We start from the raw sequence: 6125 nt of genomic DNA, 5'->3' as shown, positions 1-6125 counted from the left end.
GTGATGGGTATTTGTATGGGAGGGCACATACTTCATGGAGCACTGGGTGTTATACGAAAACAATGAATCATGGATCATTACATCAAAAACTAATGAGGTATTGTATAGTGACTAACATAACATAATAAAATTTTTAAAAAAAGGAAAAAAAGAAAAATAAAAAAAACCCAGCTTTTAGTTTCATTGATCTTTTCTATTGTCTTTTAAAGTCTTTATTTCATTTATCTCCACTCTGATCTTTGTTATTTCCTTCTTTCTATTAACTTTGGGCTCTTTTTCTACTTCCTTTAGGTGTAAAGTTAGGTTGTTTATGTGAGATCTTTCTTGTTTCTTAATGTAGGTGTTTATCACTATAAACTTTCCTCTTAGAACTGCTTTTGCTGCATCCCATTAGTTTTGATATATTGTATTTCCATTTTATTTTGTCTCAAGATATTTTTTTGACTTCTCTTTTGGTTTCTTCTTTGACATATCATTCAGTAGCATGTTGTTTATTCTCCATGTATTTGTGAATTTTCTAGTTTTCTTCTTGTAATTGATTTCTAGTTTTATACTATTGTGGTCAGAAAAGATGCTTGATATGATTTCGGGTCTTCTATATTTATTAAGACTTGTTTTGTGGCCTAACATATGATCTATCCTGGAAGATGTTCCATGTGCACTAGAAAAGAATATGTATTCTGTTGCTTTTGGATGGAGTGTTCTCTATATGACTGTTAAGTCATTCTTTTTCATTCTTTTTTCTTTTTCTTTTTTGCTCCTCTGATTGGATGCATTCCACTGCCCTGTCTTTCAGTTTGCTGATCCTTTCTTCTCTTTCATCTAGTCTGATGACTAGATGTTGAGCCCTTTTATTGAATTTTTCAGTTTAGTTGTATTCTTCAGCTGTATGATTTCTGTTTGGTATTTTCTTATATTTTAAATCTCCTAGTTGAAATTCTCATTTTGTTTCTGCATTGTTCTCCTGACCTTGGTGAGCATCTTTTTGACCATTATTTTGAACTCTTTATCCGGTAAATCCCTTATCTCTGTTTCATTAAGGTCTTTTTCTGGGGTTTTATCTTGTTATTTCATTTGGAATATATTCTTCTGTTTCTTCATTTTTCTTGACTCTCTAAGTTGGTTTCTATGCATTAGATAATACAGCCACCTCTCCCAGTCTTGAAAGAGTGGCCTCATGTAGGAGATGAAATTTATCATTCAATCCTACCCTAGCTTTTGGTTTTGTTGTCTCTCAAGTCTTTGTAATTGTTCAAGCAGGCTTCTTTGTTCTTAGTGGCTCCCAGTAGTTGAGGGTGTGCTAAGGTGTGTCAGTGTCCCAGGAGAAAGAATCTCATTCAGCACCTAGATGTAGGCTGATTGGAAGCTCTAGTCTCAGGCAGCAGCTTTTAAGGTTTGCAACTACACCTCGTTCAGGGGAATTCTGGGAGATGGGCATTTCTTTTTGTTTCCTCTGCACTGATCCTTGGGAAGATAGCCAGTTCTTAACTAGACTTGCTAGCGTCCTTTTGAGCCCATGAACACAAGCCATACTGGCCACCAGAGCCAGGCTATCAAGAGTTGTATCTTCTGGGCCACAGCTACAAAAGCCAGGGTGCCAGACTTACTCACAAGCTCCTTTTATGGAGACACAAGAAACCTGGGGCAGGGTAAAGGGAGAGTGTTAATATGGCACCTGCCAGCCTCTCTTTCTCTGAAGGGGATTGCAGTTGGTCCCTAGATATGTGTTAAATTAGTGACCCTCAGGCTGCAGTTTTAAGATCTTTAAATAGGCCTTATGTGGAAAAACTGGATATTTCAGTCTACTGCCTCTGTGCTGTGCCCTGAGGGGATAGGCAGTTAAAAACTGTTGTTGTTGTTGTTCGTTTGTTTGTTACAGTTCTGTGAGACTCTGGAATGTAAGGCCCACTGACCACCAGAGCCACATAATCAAGGGGTATCCTCTGGGTGGCAGTTGCAAAACCTGGGGCACAAGATATGTGCACAAGCTTCTTTCTGGGAGACACTGGCAAGCTGGAGTGAGGCATAGGGAAAGTGTAAAGATGGATTAATTAATTCTTAATTTAAAATATTGTGTTTTATAAATTATAGAATATCCATGAGTTTTTTTTTAAGCAATTCAATTCCTTTGTTGGCATTCTTTATCTTTTCATCCATTTTGCCCATCTTCTCTTTTATTTTCTTTAACATATTTATAATAGTTATTTTAAAGTCCTTGTTTGCTAATTCTCACTCTAATTCCAATTCTGGGTGACCTGTAAGACCGTTTTTATTGTCTATTTTTTCTCTTGCTTATAGGTCACATTTTCCTACTTTGCATTATTTCTCTCTCAATCTCTGTCTTGTATAATAATAGCCATAGAATCTGAAGTAGATGTTACTTTTTTCCCAGAGAGAGAACAACCCTTTCTTCTCTGAGACAGCTGAAATGATGGACTCATTACTTCAATCCAGTTTGATATCCAGTTGGATCAGTCTACTTTATCTTCTAATATCTTAAGATTGTTGCTTAACTTGTGTTTATTGCAGGCCTGCTTTTCAAGCAGACTTCTCTTTCTCAAACATAATATTTCAGGAAATCTTTCCCTGAATTTCCATTCTAACCCCTAGACTCCTCTATTGCCCTGAACATGTAAAAATCCTGTGGGGGAGCACTGGTAGGTGGGGAAACCATCTGTGCACTTGAGGCTTCTTGAGATTCTACTTTGTCAAGCCAACCTACATGGCCGTTAAAAGCTGGCTTTTTCTCTCATTCTCTCTCAGCAGGTTTGCCTTTGCTCTGACAAGTCCAGTTTCTGTCAGTTCATGTCCAGACTCAGCAAATGCCCTCAGAGAGGAAAGCAGTAGCTAATCTCCATTCACCTTAGAAGAGTTCTTTCTGCCTTGGAATTTAGTTCCATTAGACTTCTTTGTATCTATAGCTTTCCAGTGTCTCTAAAAATAAATATGATTTTTTTCAGCTGCCCATTTTTTCCCAGTTGTTAAGTGAATACAGTGATCTGCTGCTACCTTCTCTGTCCTAACCACCGGTTTCAAATATTTTGAATTCTCATTATGATTTCTTATTTTACTCATTATTTAAAAGAGCTTCTAAGTTTTTACTTTCATAATTTCCAAAAAAATGAAGTTTTAAAATTTATCATTTTGTTGTTAACTTTGACTTAATTGTGTGTTGATCATAGAATATGGGGTTGGCAAACTTATTCTGTAAAAGGCCAGATAATAAATATTTTAGGATTTGTGAACCATATGGTCTGTACCATTTTGGCACAAAAGTCACTATAGACACTATATAAATGAATGGGTATGGCTGTGTTCAAATAAAACTTTACTTATAAAACCAGGTGGCAGACTGGATTTGGCCTGCAGGCCATAGTTTGCTAACCCCTGCTCTATATTATATTTATTATTTAGAAATCTATTGAGGCTTGCTTTGCAAATATTTTATGTGTGCTTGAAAACAATATATATTCTCTGTTAAATAAAGAATTCTATATATGTCTATTAGGTTAAACTTGTAATTTTGTTGTTCAGCTCTTCTATGTCTTTGTTGACTTGGCTTGTTTGCTTGACCTAACAACAGAGAGAAATATATTTAAGTCTCTCTCTTTTTTTTTTAAGATTTTATTTATTTATTTGTCAGAGAGAGAGAATGCACAAGCAGGGGAAGTGGCAGGCAGAGGGAGAAGCAGGCTCCCCACTGACCTGGGAGCCCGGCAACGTGGGGTTCCATCCCAGGACCCTGGGATCATGAACTGCACCGAAGGCAGACGCTTAACCCACTGAGCCACCCAGATGCCCCTAGAGGCCAATTTATTAAAATTTTAGTATCTTCTTCATAAGTTAAAAATTTAACATTCTTGTAGTGACCTTCTTTGTCTAATGATGCCTTTCATTTTATAGTCTATATTGTCTGATATTAACTTACCAGCTTTCTTTTGGTAAGTAAGTCACCTCATATATCTTTTTTCATTCTTTTGCCATCAATTCTTCTCTCACACTTCAGACATACTTCTTCAAAATAGCATTTGGCAGTATTTTTGTTGTTTAGTACATTAACATTTCTATAATTATTAATATATTTGAATTTTTTTCTACTATCTTTGTTTTTATGTCGATTTTAATCTATTTTTATCTATGTTTCCTTTTACATATATTTCATTTTTCTCTTTTTGTCTCTTTTTTGGGGATGTAGAATTGAGAGATTGATAGATAAATCTTTTTCCAAAGAAGACAGGTATTTTAGCATGCTTTCATGTGCTTTGGTCTCCCCTACTCCTGTAGAAAAGAGTCTAGAATCTTAGTTCTGTGTTGTTATTGATAAACTTCCACTTATTTGACTACTTTCTTCAAAAGTATTTTCAAGGAGAGACTTTATGTGGCAAGTAGAAGATTTATATACCTAAAAATATTTTTATATTTTTATTATGCCCTCATTTAAGTGATTATTTGGATGTAAAATTCTAGATTCAAGAATCCTTTCCTTAAATTCATGAAATTCGTTGTTTTCTTATTTCATTGTTGCTGTTGAGAAGCCTAATGTCAATCTAGTTTTTGTTCCCTTTTGGGTGTTTTGGTGTCTCTCTAGAAGCTTTTAGAATTTGCTCTTTGGTTTGTCTATGATATTCTGCAATATGGGGTGGATTTTCCCTTCTATCTTTTGTTTAGCACTCTATGGCCTTTTCTTTTTTCTTTTTTCTTTTTTTTTAAGATTTATTTATTATTTATTTGAGAGAGAGAGAGAGAACAAGCGAGAGGGGCAGAGGGAGAGGAAAAGAGAATCTCAAGCAGACTCGAGTTGAGCATGGAGCCTGAGGCAGGGCTTGATCTCACGTCCCTGAGATCATGACCTGAGCTGAAACCAAGAGTCAGATGCTTAACCGACCACACCGCCCAGGCACCACTTTATGGCCTTTTCATTCTGAGGTCCTTCATTTTTTTTCCTTAATTGTAGGAAATGTATCTGTTTTTTCTTCAAATATTTCTATTTTTATTTTTCTCTTTTTCTGGAACTCTTATTATCCAAATGTTGACATTTCTACTTCTATCCTTCATATTGTTTAACTTTTCTATTTCTTTTTCTTTCCCTATTACTTACTAGGAGAGTTCCTCAATCTAATCTTCCAACTCAGCAATTCATTCTTCATCTGTATCCATTCTAATAGATGTATCCATTTATTATGTTTTGCCTTTTATTTTCTTTTTTTTTTGCATTTTTTATTTTATTATGTTATGTTAATCACCATACATTACATCATTAGTTTTTGATGTAGTGTTCCATGATTCATTGTTTGTGTATAATACCCAGTGCTCCATTCAATACATGCCCTCTTTAATACCCATCACCAGGCTAACCCATCCCCCACCCTCCTCCCCTCTAGAACCCTTAGTTTGTTTCTCAGAGTCCATAGTCTCTCATGGTTCGAGCCAAGATGTCCATTGACAGATGAATGGATAAAGAAGATGTGGTATATATATACAATGGAATATTATGTAGCCATCAAAAGGAATGAAATCTTGCCATTGCCTTTTATTTTCTTAACAGGGTCTCCCAAAGAGCAAAAGTTTCTAATTTTAATGAAGTTTAGTTAATTCATGGCTTATGCTTTTGGTGCCACACACACACACACACACAGACACACATGCACACGTATGTATGTATATATGCCTAATTTTCTATTATGTTGTTTTTCAACTCTGTGTTTTTCATGTCTTATTTCATGCTCTTCTTCTTTATCTCATTAAGTATATCTATTCTTTAAAAGATTTTTTATTTAAATAATTCAGTATATCTATCATCTTTATTTTACATTCTTGGTCTGCCTATTCTAATATTCTGCTTCAAATGGTTTATATTGCCTGGTTTGTTGATGCTCTTTTCAGGTAGTTTTGTTCCTCAGATATCTCATTAGTTGCCTGGTGAACTTCTTCACTAGGGGTTATCCACTATTCTGTCTTGGAATATGTACTGGGTTAGAGCCTAAGGCTAGAGCCTAGTCTGAGTCAGTCCCAGTGAATTCATGGAGATGGGAGAGGCAGAGCTCTAGGATGTAGATTCCTGGGCCCCCAAACCCCATTAAACATTCCTGTTAGCCCCAAGTATTTCCCTTGGTCAGGGCTTTAGG

This window comes from Leptonychotes weddellii, chromosome 6 (assembly GCF_054177405.1).
Source record: "Leptonychotes weddellii isolate Sample4059 chromosome 6, ASM5417740v2, whole genome shotgun sequence".
NCBI classification, from domain to species: domain Eukaryota; kingdom Metazoa; phylum Chordata; class Mammalia; order Carnivora; family Phocidae; genus Leptonychotes; species Leptonychotes weddellii.
Note: the sequence above shows the minus strand (reverse complement) of the source record.